This window comes from Rhinopithecus bieti, unplaced genomic scaffold, assembly GCF_001698545.2.
Source record: "Rhinopithecus bieti isolate Rb0 unplaced genomic scaffold, ASM169854v2 scaffold_1930, whole genome shotgun sequence".
NCBI classification, from domain to species: domain Eukaryota; kingdom Metazoa; phylum Chordata; class Mammalia; order Primates; family Cercopithecidae; genus Rhinopithecus; species Rhinopithecus bieti.
In genome coordinates, this window is record NW_016803813.1 from 890,695 (window position 1) to 909,353 (window position 18,659).

Consider the following 18,659-nt stretch of genomic DNA (forward strand, 5'->3'; position numbering starts at 1 on the left):
AAAAAAAAAAAAAAAAAAAAGAACAGATGAAACAGATGCTGATGAGGTTGTAGGGAAAAAGGAACACTTATACACTGTTGTTGGGAGTGTACATTAGTTCAACTATTGTGGAAATCAGTGTGACAATTCTTCAAAGACCTAAAAACCAAACTACCATTTTTACCCAGCAATCACATTACTGGGCATATCTATAAAGGAATAACGAAATATTCTTTTATAAAAGCACATGCAAATACGTGTTCATTGCAGTATTATTCACAATAGCAAAGACATGGAATCTACCTCAATGCTCTTCGATGGTTGACTAGATAAAGAAAATGCAGTACATATACACTATGGAATACTGTGCATCTATAAAATGGAATGAGATCATGTCCTTTTCAGGAACATAGATGGAGCTGGAAGCCATCATCCTTAGCAAACTAACGCAGAAAAAGCCAGCCAAATACCACATGTTCTCATTTATAAGTCAGAGCTAAACAATGAAAATACAGAGACAAAAGAAGAGAAACAACAGATACCAGGGCCTACTTGAGGGTGGAGTTTGAGAGGAAGGATAGGGACAGAAGAAATAACTGTTGCCTATTAGGGTTAGTACCTGGGTGATAAAATAATTTATACAACAATCCCTCATGATATGCATTTACCTATGTAACAAACCTACACATATACCCCTTAACATAAAAGTTAAAAAAGAAATAAAATAACTCATCAAATAAAATATAAACTTCCAAAATGTCCTAAATAATTTTTACCTCAAAGTATTGTGACCATGGAAATATTTAATTTCTTAATTTTCCACAATCTGTATAGGCTGTCATAACAGGTTTTATAAAACCTTAGTTAGAAAAAAAGATATTTGGAAGAGGGATTTGCTAAAGTCACTTTAGAGTTTCCACCAGTGTTAAAGCAGGGTTAAGTTCACCATTTTTGCTTTCTTCATTTTAAGTTTACTAGGACTTAATACTCAGAATCATATAGGCTTTACACTTCATATTTTCTCTTGGTTTTATATTGGTTCTGTTATGGTCATTGAGTCTATCGGTATTTTAACATCTGCATAAACAGATTGTCCAAAGTAAACAGGTTAAGTGATTTTGAATAATGATTAGCATGGAAATTATGTTTAACAACCAATTCCAATAGCACAATTTGGCCTCCACAATACTTATCTTTTTTTTTTCATATGTCAAATGACTCGTTTGGATAGAAATATGACATTGTAGAATATTTTACCAAAATGCCCTGAAATAAGGGACAACATTGTAACCCTTAATAATCTTAATTTTCTAATAGAAAAATCTCTCAATATAAAATATATATACATAAAACTTTGTTTAGAGACACAAGGAACAAAAATAGGTTAATAGTTTGAAAGAATAGACTCTATGTCATTTTCACAATAATAATGTATAGATTCAATTCAATGTCAATCAAAACAACAGACTATTTTGCATAAATTGAGAAGTAATTCTAAACTTCATTGTTAGAAATGCTTATTCCCTCTCATTATGTCACTCCTTGGATTAGAAAACAATGAGAATCTTTGTTAAGTTTATTTGCACACAACAAAACGAAACTCAGATGCTGCCACCCCTTTCACAGAAAACTTGGAGGACTACCAGAATTTCCGGACAGCAACAGGAACATAGGAGTAGCTGAGACACTTCACAAGTTGCTCATGACCCAGAATGCTGTAAGAGATTATGTAACTATTTCTGTTAAACAAACGGTAATATCTGAGAGGTGCTTGGGGAATCTAGGAGGACTCATGTCTGAGATAAGAGTAAGGCATAGGGACTTGCTTGGATACACAATTTCACATAGAAATATCAATCAAAGGGAGCAGTGAAGAAGATGATGACCAGTTGTCAGTTGCCCTTCTATATCCAAATCACCCAGAACTTCCACTCAAGCACAAGAATATGAAGAAAAGGAACAGCAAATCCCTAAATTTATTTAAAACAAAATAAAAGCCCTGAGAATTCACTGATCTATTTACATTGATAAAACTAAGTTTTGGCCACAAGATAAACTAGAACATTAAAAGTATTATACTCAATTATAAAAAGTAAAGCTAGTTTTACTTATTTTCATACTATTTTCCTGTGGTAAAAACAAAAAAAAAAATTTCTACAAGTGATACATAATTAATTGACTCTTGTTTCTACTCAATCATATCTTTTTTTGCCAAAACAATTTATCTTATTTGCTGAGTTCATTCATATGTTTTCTTTATTTGCCTGAAAGAGTAACAAAATTAGTTCTTTTTTTTTCTTATAGGCTTTATTTACTAAGTCTTTAATCATAAGCACTATTTTGTGGAACCTCATAATTGAATTTTATTTTCTAAATTTACAAAACATACTTATTCATGTTATATCATATTATCATGATATATATTTTATATTTACAAAATATTGGACAGCTCAAAATAGCAAATATGTATGTATGTGTATATGTGTGTATGTGTGTGTATGTGTGTGTGTGTGTGTGTATATATATATATATTTTTTAATGCAGGATCCCAAACTAGGCCATTACTCTCTAAGAATTGTCATGACAGCTAAAGCAAAGTTTGGCTTATTTCAGACTTTACTAGCAGAGACACCAACCTATTTTTAGTTTTCTAAAGAACATGTCCAGTACTGACTCATACTCTCTGCCAAGAAGATGCTGTATTTAAAACTATCTGGATATTTTAAAAATATATATATGCATCTTTTTACATACCTAAATATACTTTTTTTGGTCCATCTTTCTGTTCTCTACTTGTTAAATTATTCCATTTTAAAAATCACCTTTAATATTTTCTCCTGACCTGAACTTTGGTTTCTTCTGCTAGTTGGATAAATATACCCTCTTACCTTCAGAGAAAATTAAGAACACAATTGCTGCTATGGATCAGGGTCAATCAATAAAATCCATGGCCTAAAGCCTGCCAGAATGTATACAAAAATTCAAAGAAATGTCTGCTTATTAAATAAAGAAAATGAAGATGTAGGAAAAACATGTCTTTTAGACATATATTTGTTTTTGTATGGTGTTTAGATAATTAAATATAGAGTTAAGAGTAATTATCTATGGGCTTGTTAAGCTGAAGAAAGATTTCTGAAATGCGTTAAACAGAAGAATGCTTTGTTACTATCTCATGAATCCACTATGAGAAGACAATGTTAACAACTCTACTTAAACACGATTGAAATTTCTAAAAATAAAGAAAAAGTAAACTAATTTTAGAGATGGTGATTGGTCACACATTGACCTTTGAGTGTCACTTACTAAATGCACTGAGGCTCTTTTATTAGGAAATGAAAGTCCAGGAACACCTCCAGTGTAATATTTCTAATGCACTGTTTTCTACATATCAACAAGCAAGTTGAGGTTCTTGGACACTGGGCTATCAGAGTAATCATCCATTTCATCTGTTCTATGTTTCAATAATAAGTATTTGTGAAATATTGGACAGCTCAAAATAGCAAGTATATAACATTTAAAATATAAGCTTGAGAACTAAAGCAACTTTAAGATAATATAGTTAATATAGATTAAATATTGCATAAATAGCCAAGCAACATCCGTTTGGCCTTCTAAGAGGAAAGTAGCACAGAATACTACAGGCTGATTGATATCAGGATTTACTCTATGTATTTAAAAAGTTTCGCTTAACAAATAAACACACTTTAGATTAACATTTATTAAACCATTTTGGACAATAACAAAAGTCTAAATATTTTAGGAGGTTACATATCATATATAAAGCATATGATATTTACTAATACAATTGCATTAAAATGTACTTTTTCAAATATCCTATAATTTAGAGCTTTTAGAATCACAGATATTTATGTTCTTCTTTCAGATATCTTTTGCTATATTACCCACATTTTACCACATTTAATATATTTTATTTTGCTAACTGATGACAACTAATAACTCATTAACATTAGTTTACCATATGTGCATGTTTTAAAAATTATTTAAGTGGAAAAATAATTTATAATGCAACAGAAAGCAATATGACCACAATCCTTACATTTGATTTCATAAATTTTCAGGAAAATATATTGATAGAATAAACTTCTAGGCCGAGTGTGGTGGCTCACTCCTGTAATCCCAGCACTCTGTAGGCCGAGGCAGGCGGATCATGAGGTCAAGAGATAGAGACCATTCTGGCCAACATGGTGAAACCCCGTCTCTACTAAAAATACAAAAGGTTAGCTGGGCATAGTGGTGTATGCCATAGTCCCAGCTACTCAGGAGCCTGAGGCAGGAGAATCACTTGAACCCGGCAGGCAGAGGTTGCAGTGAGCCAAAATCGCACCATTGCACCCCAGCCTGGTGACAAAGTGAGACTCCATCTCAATTTAAAAAAAAAAAAAACTCCATCTAAATATACCATAGATGATACCAATTATTTAAAAGCAATGCCTTTGTAGCTTATGCTTACACTGTAATTTACTAACCTATTGTTAGAAACAGACTAGTCCTTTGGTAATAATTCATGAAACTTAATTTGAATAATTATTCTTGCTAAGTTATTCATAAAACAGAAAGATGATAATGATGAGTCCTGCTTAGTGTTTTTCATGTGCCATTCAATACTTTGATGTATTATAAAAGTAATGAGGAAAATGGGATAAATATTCTTCTGGTTTTGATCTTCCTAAATACAGACATTTTCATTTATTTTAAAATGTTAAAAGGGAACTGTGTTTATATATTATTTAGATTTCCTAACATAAATAAATTTCAATACATGTAACTATTTAAAAGGCTTAGAATTTCCCCCTGATATGTAAAGCAAAACTTTAAAAAAAGTCATACTTTTAAAATAAAAGCTGAAATTTTAATAGGATGACCCAGTAAATTGCAAAGCAAATTAGAAATTACTTAAATCATCATATAGGAAAAAGATTATCCATGTTAAACATAGGCTTGTGGGTTCTTTAGAAGTAAATATTTCAAACTCAGTAATTTGATGATGGAACAACCTTCTGTTGCTCTTGTTAAGTCAGCATCTACAAACAAGTATGGCAGTTATATTTATTATACAGATTTTCAAAAATTGAAACTAATTAGCTAATTGTAAAGGTATTAGGAATGTCTTCAGTCTATTTTGTGATAATCATCACATGTAAGTCTTTTGCGGTTTGGGTAAAACTCTATACATATTCTTCTCTTAGCTACTTAAAACTGATCAGTGACCTCTATTAATATAGTATGCTGTTTTTTGAACAACCTTCAAAATCAACCCATGACCCTGGCAAGATAAACATCAAATAAATTACTCCTTCTGTTTGTTGCCTTTCTGTGATACATGCCTTACTTATTTTGAGCCTCACGTCTCATCACTCAGACAAATGATGACCGTGGCAATTAAGTAATGTCAGGCCTCTGAGCCCAAGCTAGGCCGTCATATCCCCTGTGACCTGCATGTATAAATCCAGATGACCTGAAGCAACTGAAAAACCACAAAAGAAGAGAAAATAGGCAGTTCCTGCCTTAACTGGTGACATTCCACCATTGTGATTTGTTCCTGCCCTACCCTGACTGATCAAATTAACCTTCTCCTGGACAATAAGTCCACATTCCTTCTCCTGGACAATAAGTCTCCGAAGCTCCCCACCGAGCACCTTGTGACCTGCCCGCAAGAGAACACACCCCTTTAACTATAGTTTTCGACTACCTACCCAAATCCTATAAAATTGCCCCACCCCTATTTCCCTTTGCTGACTCCTTTCTCGGACTCAGTTCACTTGCACCCAAGTGAAGAAACAGCCTTGTTGCTCACACAAAGCCTGTTGGTGGACTCTTATCACACAGACACATGTGACAATTGTGAAATATGTGACAAGTAACATATTTCCAAAGGAATGGCAGGGTGATATGGTCAGGCCTTGTGTCCGTACCAAAATCTCATTTTGAATTATAATCCCCATAATCCCTATGTTTCCCGCATGTCAAGGGAGAGACCAGGTGGAGGTAGTTGGATCATGGGGGTGGTTCCCCGATGTTATTCTCATGATAGTGAGTCAGTTATCATGAGATTGGATGGTTTTATGTGTGTTTGATAGTCTGTCCTGTGTTCATTCTCCTTCCTGCTGCCTTGTGAAGAAGAAGGCTTGTTTGCTTCCCCTTTGCCTTTTGCCATGATTTTGTTTCCTGAGGTCTCCTCAGCCATGCTGAACTGTAAGTCAATTAAATCTCTTTCCTTTATAAATTATCCAGTCTCAGGCAGTTATTTATAGCTGTGTGAAAACAGACTAATATGCAGGACAAATAAGAAATATCAATAGAAAATTAAAAAATCACTTTCAGCTGAATGTAAAAATGACCTATTAAAACTCTGCAATTGGGCTACATCTTTACAGTGAAATTTGTATCATCATAAGCAAATCCTAGAAAAGAGGGAGACCTAAAAAAAAATCCTATAAGTATGTACACAAAAAGTCAGAAAAAAAGTGACAAACACAAAGTAAAGAAACTAGACAAATTATATAACAAATCTGCCAAAATTAATGAAAGGAAAAACAAATCTACATAGAAAATTGTGCTTCCCACAGAAAAGCAGCAATCCCAAAATCTAAGAAAAACATAATTCATCAAAATTGAAAAAAAGATGTGAATACTTTGAACATTCTGATAAGTAATATAGAAACTATGACTGTGATTTTGAGAAAAAAACTAAAGACGTATTTAGAATAAAATGCCCTTTCTGGTAAATATATATGCGATGTTAAAATATTTAAGAAATAACACCAATTTTCAAAAAACCCCTTCAGAGAATATTTTGAAAAGTGACCTTCTCGCCAGGCGCGGTGGCTTATAGCTGTAATCTCAGCACTTTGGGAAGTGGAGGCAGATGGATCACCTGAGGTCAGGAGTTCCAGACCATCCTGACAAACTTGGAGAAACCCCGTCTCTACTAAAAATGCAAAATTAACCTGGCATGGTGGTGCATGTTTGTAATCCCAGCTACTTGGGAGGCTGAGGCAGGAAAATCGGTTGAACCTGGGGGGCAGAGGTTGCGGTGAGCTGAGATTGTACCATTGCACTCCAGCCTGAGCAACAAGAGTGAAACTCCGTCTCAAAAAAAAAAAAAAAAAAAACCAAAGAAGTGACCTTCCCAATTTAGATTATGAAATATTATAACAAGGATTTTTATCAGGAAATAAATAACATCTTTAATGAAGATAAAAGGAACAATAGTAAATAAGATATTAATCAAGTTATAACAAGAGAATATACCATGGCCCTGTGGTACTTATTTTATAAATTCAAGAATAGTTTAGTATTCAATAACTAAGTAAATAAAGAGAAAATAATATAATAAAATTAACAGACTGACATGAAAATGTCTTTTATTGCATACATTTGATGTGTATAACATGATGTTTTGATATATGTAAAAAAAAGACTATTGTAGCCAAGCAAATTAACATATCATTCCACATAGTTACCATTTAAATATATTATTATTTTAATTGATGAATAAAAATTATATATAATTATGGCTAATAATGTGATATTTTGTATATGTATACATAGTGCAATTAATACATTAAGCTTATTAATATATCAATAATATCTCATACTTATCATTTTTTGTGAAGAGAATACTTCAAATTTCTCTTAGCAATTTTCAAGTACACAACACATTATTTTTTACCATAGTCAGCATGCCCTACAATAGATTTCCAGAATTTCCTATCTAACTCCTAAAGAGTAACTTGTGGCCGGGCGCGGTGGCTCACACCTGTAATCCCAGCACTTTGGGAGGCCAAGGCGGGCTCATCACGAGGTCAGGAGATTGAGACCATCCTGGCTACAACGGTGAAACCCCATTTCTACTAAAAATACACATACACAAAATTAGCTGGGCGAGGTAACGGGCGCTTGTAGTCCCAGCTACTTGGGAGGCTGAGGCAGGGGAATGGTGTAACCCGGGAGATGGAGCTTGCAGAGAGCTGAGAATGTGCCACTGCACTCCAGCTTGGGCGACAGAGCAAGACTCTGTTCAAAAAAAAAAAAAAAAAAAAGGGTAACTTGTAGTTTTTAACCAACATCTCCCCAATATCCCCATTCTTCACCTCCAGGCCCTGGAAACTATCATCTACTCTCTGCTTCTATGAGTTCAATTTTTAAAATTCTACATATGTGTTAAATTATGCAGTATTTGTCTCTCTGGGCTGGTTTATTTCGTTAAGCATAGCGTCCTCCAGGTTCATCCATGCTGATGCAAATGACAAGATCATCTTTTATATCTTGGCTATTATAAATAATGCTGCCATGAACGTGGGAGCACAAAAATCTCTGTGAGCAGCTGATTTAATTTCCTTTGGTTAAACTTAGAAGAGGGAATTGTGAGTCATAGGATAGTTTCATTTTTGATTTTTTAAGAAACCTCCATACTCTTTTCCATGCTGGCTATACTAGTTTACATCCATTCCAACAGTGTACAAGGGTTACCTTTGCCCCACATCCTTGCCAAAATTTGTTATCTCTTGTCATTTTTATAGTAGTCATCCTAACAGGCGTGAGGTGGTATCTAACCGTGGTTTTGATTTGCATTTCTCTTATGATTAATGATGATATTTCTCAAATGAAGACATAAAATTGTTCAACTGTATGAAAAGGCATATGTAGGCCTTTTCGTACACCAGTTGAACATCTTTATGTCTTCATTCGAGAAATGTCTATTTAGGACTTTATTTTTTAATCAGTTCATTTATTTTTGCTATAGAGTTGTGTGATTTCCTAATATATTTTGGACATTAGTCTCTGGATACACAGTTCACAAACATTTTCTCTTAGTCCTTGAGCTGCCTTTTAATTTTGTTAACCGTTTCCTTTGCTGTGCAGAAGTAGTTTGTTTGATGTAGTCCCATTTGTTTATTTTTGCCTAAGATTTTAGTGCTATATCTAAAAATAAATCTGCACTAAGGCCAATATCAAAGTGCTTCTCTCCTATATTTTCTTTTAGTAGTTTTATGGTTTCAGGTCTTAGAGTTGATGTTTGTGTATGATGTAATAGATTTTATAAACATGTTTTCCAATTAGAGGCCTAATTTCAATCTTTGGCATGTGGATATCCGCTTTTCTCAATTCAAATTATTGAAGAGGCTGTTCTTTCTCCATTGTGTCTTCTTGACGCTCTCACTAAAAAATCACTTGACTGTATATGCTTGAGTTTATTTGTGGGATCTCTGTTGAAAGTTTAATATTTTGATGTATTATGACAAAGAGATTGTAGGAAAGAAAAATAAATGTCAGTTTCATTTATGACCTTGTATGCCAGAGCTCTTTGTTGAAAAATCTCCCAAACTAAATATAGCAAATCATACCTGATGACATATCAAAAAATAACAGTACATAACAACCAAGTTGAGTTTTTTCAAATAATATAAAGGCAATTTAATATTCAAAGCTTGAACAACAGAAGTCACAAATTAATTTTAAAATGGGAGAAATATTTTAGTCACCAAAATAAATTTGGAAAACATGTTTATAAAATCTAATTATATTTTTATGTTTAGAGTCTTAGAAAAGATGTCCCTTAAGGTGGAAGTTTATTATTCTGATAGAGTATATGTAAGACTCTGTATATATATCATAAAGCTAAAATATTGAAAGTTATACTCCTGAAGTCAGTAACGACACAAGACGTCATTAGCATGAATTGCTCTAGACACCATAGCCATGCCTCTCAAAAGTGTGTTACAAGATATCAACATTTAAAAACAGCAAAAAAAAAACTATAACTTGGCAAAATTACTGCATATGCTGAAACTATAAAACAATCTACATATAAACTGAGAATTAAATAATGAACTTTTCAACATTGTTGAATACAAGGATAACCTATACAGCTTAGTAGTATCTCTATAGGCCAGAAAGAGACAAAAAAAGTGAATTAAAAATACCATTCATAATAGCATCAAATATATCAATAATTCATACTAAATACAATGCAAAATGTGCACAACTACTTCCTTAGTAACAACAATATTGAAAACCATTAAAGAAATTCTAAATAAATCGAAGGGTGTGCCAAGTTTTTTAAACAGGCAAAATTGCAAATGTGCTTCTTTTATTTAAATTGATGAAAAAATGTTGTGCAATCTGAGTCAAAATCCCACCAGTTAGCCCTATGGGAATTAAAAGTTGCATTAAAATTTAGGTGACAAATATCACAGCTGAAGACTTAATGCAATGGAAAGTAAGGCAGTGATGTCTTGACACAAGGCTAAAGAAATTGAACAGTATGGCAGATTGAAGTGTCCAAAAGTATATCCACACTTCTAGAGTCACTTGATTTATGATTTAGGTGATAACATGGTGTAGTGCATTGGAAAATCATTATTTTCAATAAACATTACTGCATCAAAAGGATAAAATATGGACAGAATGTGAATTTTAAATGCTATCATATTATACAAAAAAAAAAAAAAATCCCAAGTGGATTTTATATTGTTATAAGTGCAGAACCTTTAGATGGTGAATAACATTGAAAGTAAGAAAAATCAAGGTCACCTTTTTTGCCATTCATGAATTGAGCAACCAAACAGAACTCAGCCATTGGAAATAAACCTCTATACTTGACCTCTCAGTTAAGCAAAAATGGAAAATCTGCAGCCCAGGATTTATTTTTAGGAGGAGTGGCAAAACAAGTGTGAGAAAAGAGTGAAAATGAAGATATGTAAGTAAAGCCTGAAGCCATAGGGAAAAGTCAAAACACACTGTACCAAGAGAAACATCAGGAAAAAACTGCAGGTTTGGGACGGAAGATGGAGACAAGAAACATCAGTACACAAGATAAGTGTTTTTCAGGGCACCTTTGAAGGGTCCTAAGTGCAAACATGTATCTTCTAAGAGGCTGAACTAGTTTTGACAACAATTTGCTTTAGTCATGTTATTGGTTAGTTATGGGCTATGTGGTAAAAGCAAAAATATTTTTCAAAATAAGTATTTCAGCTCTGAAAATATGTGCTCATTTCAATGCTTTGATTCAAATAACTATGACAGCAACTAAATAAGAGAGGTAGACAGTGAAAGGAGAAAATATATCTGCACATCATAAAGTCTGAAATATTTACAGAATACTTACATATCAATCATTTAGTTTAATAATTTTAAAAGATAGGTATGCACAAAATTTAATTGCATCCTACCAGAAATATTTATTTTTAAGTAATAATTGCTTTAATAAATATATTACATTTGTACTGCATTCTAATACCAATAGACAAAGCTGAAGGGGGAAATTAAAAAAAAAAAAAAAAAAAACTAACTGCATAAAAATGCCTGAATGAAGAGGCAGACATGCAGAATAGTCATGTATGTAGCATATCAGAACAACTCAGAAATTTTCCCTGTTATCACATGAAGCACAGGCCTAAAATAAAAAAGATTGACAATACCAAATGTGACCAAATGGAATCCTTATATAATGCAATTGAAAATGTAATGGTGATACTATACTTTGGAGCTGTCTTTTTGGCAGTTTCTTTTGAGTATATATTTACACAGTGATTCTGCAATTAATCTCCACATCAAAAAATAATAAATAAATAAATAAAACACTTGTACAGGTATACTTATAATAGCTTAGCTCCAAAAAGCTAAGAAATGCAAAACCAATAAAACAAAAAATTTTCTAGCTATAAGAGAATGAATAAATGACATGTGTGTGATCATACAACAAATACTACTCAGTAGCATAAAATAATGAGCTGCTGATGACTGAATCTTGCTACCTCAAGACATAATTTGAATGAAAATAAGCTAAACAGGCCGGGTGTAGTGGCTCACACCTATAATCCTATCACCTTGGGAGGCTGAGGCGGGTGGATCACTTGAGGTCAGGAGTTCCAGACCAGACTGGCCAACATGCTGAAACCCCATCTCTACTAATAAAACAAAAAAAACAAAAAACAAACAAACAAAACACACACACACACACACAAATTAGTGAGGCGTGGTAGTGTGCGCCTGTAATCCCAGTTACTCGGGAGGCTGAGGCAGGAGAACCACTTGAATCCGGGAGGTGCAGGTTGCAGTGAGCTGAGATAGCGCCACTGCACTTCAGCCTGGGTGACAGAGTGAGATTTTATCTCAAAAAATAAAAATAAAAAAAAGCTAAACATAAAAAAAATTGGTGAAATGTATTATTGGTGATAGAAGTTAGAATGTTGTTGCCATTGGAGGGACCAGGATAAGAGGAGTACCTATACAGGGACACTGGAAAGTTCTGGGGAGATGCAGGGTCTTTATTTTGTTTTACATGGTACATATATAAGTCTATTTAATCAGCAATTTCGCCAAACTAAGCATAAGATCTGTTTATTTTATTACTTAGAAAATTTCCTCAACTACAAAAAGAAATAATAAATTGTAAATTTTTCCAGTTTTAAAAGATAAGGGCACTATGTTATACATTTTGGAAAAGAGATTGGGTCAGGAAAGAAATCACATTGATATCCATATCCATATTTATATACTTTGGGACTCTAAGCAGATACCTAGTTTGAGATTTGTAGATTATTTATTTCAGATATGGTAAGCTTTAAAAGGATAGCTAGAGTGGAAATATGACAAAACTATTCCCTTGAAGTAAATTGACAGATAGATTTATTTTTCCTTGAGAGCTGATTATGAATATACTATATTATTTAACTTTATTTACTGTTGTTAGCTATTTTAAAGAAATATTGCCCTATATTATTGTTCAACAGTCTGCAAAAGTTCCAAGAATGGGATATAATAACTTTCTCTACCAAATTTAGGTTCTCAATGTAATTTGACCATATGCCAACATTTTATCATTCAGATATATTTTACTGGCAAATTATTTTGATATATCTTTATAATCTATTAGAAAAAAAAAGTGTTGCTTATGAACAGAGAGAAATAGCTTAGCATGCTTTGCTGTCTGTGTGGATTGCCCTTGCCTGTCTCATTTACCTTAAATCTTTTGAACTTCACCTAGTACATGATGGTTTAATATAAATAAATAGATGAGTCATGTAGCTAATTGAAATTGAAGGAATATTTTTTAAAAAAGAAATTCAGTATATCAAGGTGAATTACTGGTTTCCTACAAATGTGTTGTGTATTAAAGATTATAAAAATTATTATACACATCAAACTTGAGCCAGTCTATCACTAATTCTAAACTGATGACAGCTTTGGTATAAAAAGTCTTCAGATATCTTTGCTGATGGATCTCAACACTGGCTGAATTTTAAAGAAAGCTTTTGAAATCTATGAATACACAGGTCTCATTTCAGAAGAACAATTTCTGGATGTGGGCTAACCATATATAATTTTGAAAGTTCTGTCCGAGTGTAGTGGCTCATTCCTGTAATCCCAGCACTTTGAGACATTGAGGTGGCCGATTGCCTGAGCTCAGGCGTTCAAGACCAGTCTGGGAAACATTGCCAGATATCATCTCTACAAAAAGCATACAAAAATTATCCAGGTGTGACAGGCACGCCCTTAATCCCACCTACTCAGGAGGCTGAGGTGGATCACTTGAGTCGAGGGGGCAGAGGCTGCTGTGAACCGAGTGCATTACAGCTTTGGCAACAGAGGGAGAGCCTATCTCAAAAATAAAAATAAAATAGTTTCTCAGGTGATTCTAACATGCAACTAATTTGTAGAATTCCCTGGTAACTCTGAGGGCTTTTGAAGTGTCAATTCTAATCCTCAAGCTCAGGTAAAGAGAACTAAGATATAGTTTGGGTGCTGCACTAGTTAGGTCAAAAACAACTCTGTGGCTTGTCTCCCTCATAGACAAATAATGGTGTCAGATTTATTGATCATTGGATTCTTTTCTCATTCTAAGTTTTATTTTTTCTAAATGTTTCTTTTTCTATGATTTTCGTGAGATGTCAATAAGTTTGGCTTTCTTCCTTTGTTTTCAAAATGTCATCTTTTCTTGGAAAGAGAGTACAAAAGCCAAAATCATCATGAGTATTGTCCTTTCATATAGAGGGACTACTTTCAATTTTGTTTTAATTAAATCCAGGAAAGTAAAATAAATTGTCTAAGTATAGTGAATATGCTTCCAAATGATTAGCATACTTAGGCTTACTATACATTTTTTATTTAAGATACTTTCATCTTAAATTAGGGAATGCTTCTCACTTTTGTTTGGAGACAGTAAGCACACTGAAGAATTAAGTGGCCAGCAAGAGGAACAACTCCCTCTCTATGGCTTGGGTCTACTCAGAATTACTAACATTCAACTGAAAGGAATACTATCCAAATTGAAAAGTAACAAATATTATTTTATCAATATTGACAAAAATGATGTCATTTTATCCTATAACCATAGTGCTGCTGATTATAATTAAAATCATATTTATATCGACTCATGTTAGAAAATGTATAAAATCATTATTTTTGATTTGTGTTATACATAGTTTCAATTTCAACATGAATTTTCATACTTGTTTAACTCAGTTGCAAATCAATTTTCCTTTTCTTAGAACTTCAAATTTATCTTATTCATATACATGTGATACTGGTAAGAAAAATAAAATCATACTACCATTTATTACTCTGTTGCTAGAATATATTTGAAGCATTTATTTTGTTTTATCAAAGTCCTGAAGTGGAATAATAGCTATAAAATTATTTCAGACTCAAGCAAGCACTGGGAAAAGCATAAGATCAGTGAATTTGTTGCTGTTTGTGATTTCAACACTTTCATTACTGCCACCTATTCACAGCATGTGCATGCATAGACTGAAAAATTTTGACAGCTAGATCCATGAAACTGCTCATAAAGGTTGCTTTAGAAAACTCGGCGCAAATATTTCCAAAGTCTATAATACAGTGGATTAATATAGTAAAAGAAACATCAGTCTCTAGTTTAAAAATTTCGATAAATCAGAATTTTTGACAAGGCCACCAATGTAGTCTAACCCCATTGATGTTCAGGGTCTGGATGAGGATGTGGTGCAGGCAAGAAGGGAAGAAGGACACAGAAAGGTATGTATTTACTGTGTACGTTGTGACCTTAATTTGACCCTCTAAATTTAAAGAATTGAGGGCATAAACTCACTGAAATGATTTTATGAATGATTCTGAGGAAATTCATTCCCAGTGATATTGTGTAACACAGAATGATGAGAGGACCATGTGAGAGAAAAGGGAAGTCTAAAATTCTACTATGAAGAAAATAAATCTTATATTTTTCTGATGTTAAAAGAGAAAGAGAATACTCCTTTCCTTTTCGTATTTACTTGAGATAACTTGATATTCTGAATCTTTCCTCTGTCACCTTAAGATGTATGCAAATCTTTTTAAGAACCAAATAAGACTCTTGCTAGTTTTGCAAACCAGAAATGTCTTACTTGGGGGACTTGGAGTCATCTCTTTAAATATGAACATCAAGGTGACAGACACCCTGTCTTCTGTCACTTTAACTTAGCTTAGATGCCTGGTTCAGAGTCATAACTTGATACTTGTCACAAAGATACAAGAAGTTTTACTTTTTCTTTGGATAAAGATACTTAACACATATGTAATATATCTTATCTGCCTAATTCTATAAAAGGGTGAGATTTATTTTTCTCTTTGTAATCTCTTTAGTAAATGGCCTGTGATATGCATCACAATCTGATTTAATGCTAATTTAACAATAAAACTGTTTTACTATTTTCGACATTTTTGTGGAGAGGTTTTGCTGGATTGCAGGAGATTTCATATTTAACCACTTCTTCAAAGCCTACACCTGTCAAATTTGCATATTAGCTCTAAAGGAAGCCAGAGTCAAAGAAATAGCTGTAGTAAGAAAGAAAATGCATTGTCAAAGTTAGCATAATGTAATGACCATAGCTAGCCTGTAGAAGTATGAACTGTCTTTGGGGATGCTCCCATATAAAAGGGAAGCCTTTCCGTTTGGATAGTTTTAATTATAGAAGCAACTAGTTTCAAATAATTATAATGTGCCTTATTTCATACTGAAACACAACCAAAGATTATGCATATTAATCATAGACATAATAATCATATTCTGAATCAAAAGAACTCAGGTACATCTCTTCTGTGGTTCTTCAAAATTTAAGAAATCTCTTTCACCCCATTTGTAACTTATTCTTAGAGAGCAAGATAAATAATTTGAAACGTGCAGTACATCTTTCACACTACCTGAATTAAATAGTAGTCTAGCAATCAGAAAAATGTATTACCAGAGTACATTTTATTTTGACAGATTGGCATTGTTACAGCTATTCTCTATTTCAATAACAGGCATCATTAAAATGACATTTATTTTCTATGACTTGATAATCCACACACAGAGACATTCCAGTAAATGTGACTATGATCATCTCTCTTTTCTCATTTTTTTCTTTTACAAAATAAATAAGCTATTCGTGAAGGTGTAAAATGAAGGTATTGATAGAAAAGATGACAGAGGTATTAAAACAGTATTTTCAGATGTCAATTTGTAGTATAAAGAGATAAGATAGTGGAGTAAGCAAGAATGGAGAATGGAAAACATGCAGTTAAGGGAAAGCAAAAAGAGTAGAAAAAATCTGCTATCAATTTTAAGGTAGAAGAGGCAGATTTGCTGTGAATCAAAAGCAGTGAAAATATGTTTCCTTCTTGATATTTTTGGATTGTCTTGTATATATCTTTAAAACTTAATTTCTCTCTTTCAAGATAAATTGACAGACCAAACACAAACTATCATAAAATAATTATATTATTTGAAGCCATACACAATAATAGTATAATCCTGTTACTTACAGATTCTGAGGTACAGAGGAGTATCTAATTTCCTGCAGCCCAGCAATCCCCAGAGCAAACTAAATACAACTATTAATAGATTGAAGTAGCCCTTGATAGACCAAGGATTTGTGGTCTTGTAATTTGTTTGTATTATAATTGATTTTTACATACATCAAAAATGAAATAATCTGAATTATAAAAGTGGATAAATTTTATGCATTAAATAATTTGATTTTTATGGAAAAAATATATTTCCACATAAAGGGAAATGAACCAAAGACATTAACTATGTTAATGTCAATTTACTGGAAAATGTAAAATTAAAAAGTTTAAAAATGGCTTCTCCTAAAAACAATGTACTGTTATATGCTGACCAAAGCTGGCTGTCTGGATGGTATACGTATAAGCCCATTCTCACGTTACTGTGAAGAACTGTCCAAGACTGGGAAATTTATAAAGGAAAGAGGTTTAATTGACTCACAGTTTCACATAGCTGGGATGCCTCAGGTAACTTACAATCTTGGCAGAAGGGGAAGCAGGCACCTTTTTCACAAGGCAGCAGAAGAGGGAGAGTATGTGAAGGAGGAACTGTCAAACATAAAACCATCAGGTCTCCTGAAAATTCAGTCACCATCACAAAAAGAGCATGGGGGAAACTGCCCCTATGATCCAATCACCTCCCACCAGGTCCCTCCCTCAACAGGAAGGGATTACAATTAGAGATGAGATTTGGGTGGAGACACAGAGCCAAACCATATCAGTATAGTACCTTCTTGCTAAAGAGACTATTTACTGTATGTTTTCACTTACAGTCACGAGATAGCATTCAATATTTTTAAAGATGTCAGCCAAAAAAGTTATGAAAGATAGCTGTTTGATCTATTTTTCAAAAGGATAATTTGACATTATTAACAAGTACTATCCTGTTATCTTCTACACATGGAGAGATAAAATGAATGAGAATACCTTCTTTCTTTTAAATAATAACACAAATATTCCATCCTTTGAATATTTATGTTAATTGCCACAAATTAGTAAAAGGAAATGTGTATTTCCCAAGTACTGAACATAGTGTGCTCTTTGTCAATCAAATCCATATTTAGCTATTACACAGAATTACATATGAAGACATTTTCTTTAAAGGTATCTCATTTTTTCTAAGATTTTATTTTACATTTGATTGAAATGTACTAACTTTTTGAAATAAAAGCTTATGGGAAACCTGTATCAAAAAAGTTCTGTAAATTTGCATTCTCTTCCTCCAGAGTATAATAAGAAATTTATTTACTCTAATGCATAAGGAATATGTTGAAGTGGAGTACAATATTCCATGCAGTTTACAGAAGCATAACATAATGGCTTCAGGATACTCAACTCATAAATATTTTGATGAATTACTTTAAAATATTTGTCATTAAAATTTCTCTTGTCTAAATCTCCACACATCACCAGATAAAGTAAGACCTAACCATTTTTTGTTATTCATATATTGATTTATTGATTTTTTTATTCTTTTAAAATAATTCTTACTTCTTTCACTACTTGCCAGAACAAAACATTCTCTTCTTAATTAAAATTTCTGGCCTATGTATGAACTATAGAGAATCTGAAATTTGTTCTGTTAAATTGTCATAAGTGTAGTTACTGTCAATAAAAGTTTGACATCAAAGAAAGAGATTACTGTTCTAGCAGATATCAGACTATGAAAGACTGGGCATGGTGGCTCACACCTGTAATCCCAGCACTTTGGGAGGCTGAGGTGGGTGGATCACTTGAGGTCAGGAGTTCGAGACCAGACTGGCCAAAATGACGAAACCCCATCTCTACTGAAAATACAAAAATCAGCCAGGCATGGTGGTGCATGCCTTCAGTCCCAGCTACTAGGGAGGCTGAGACAGGAGAATCGCTCGAAT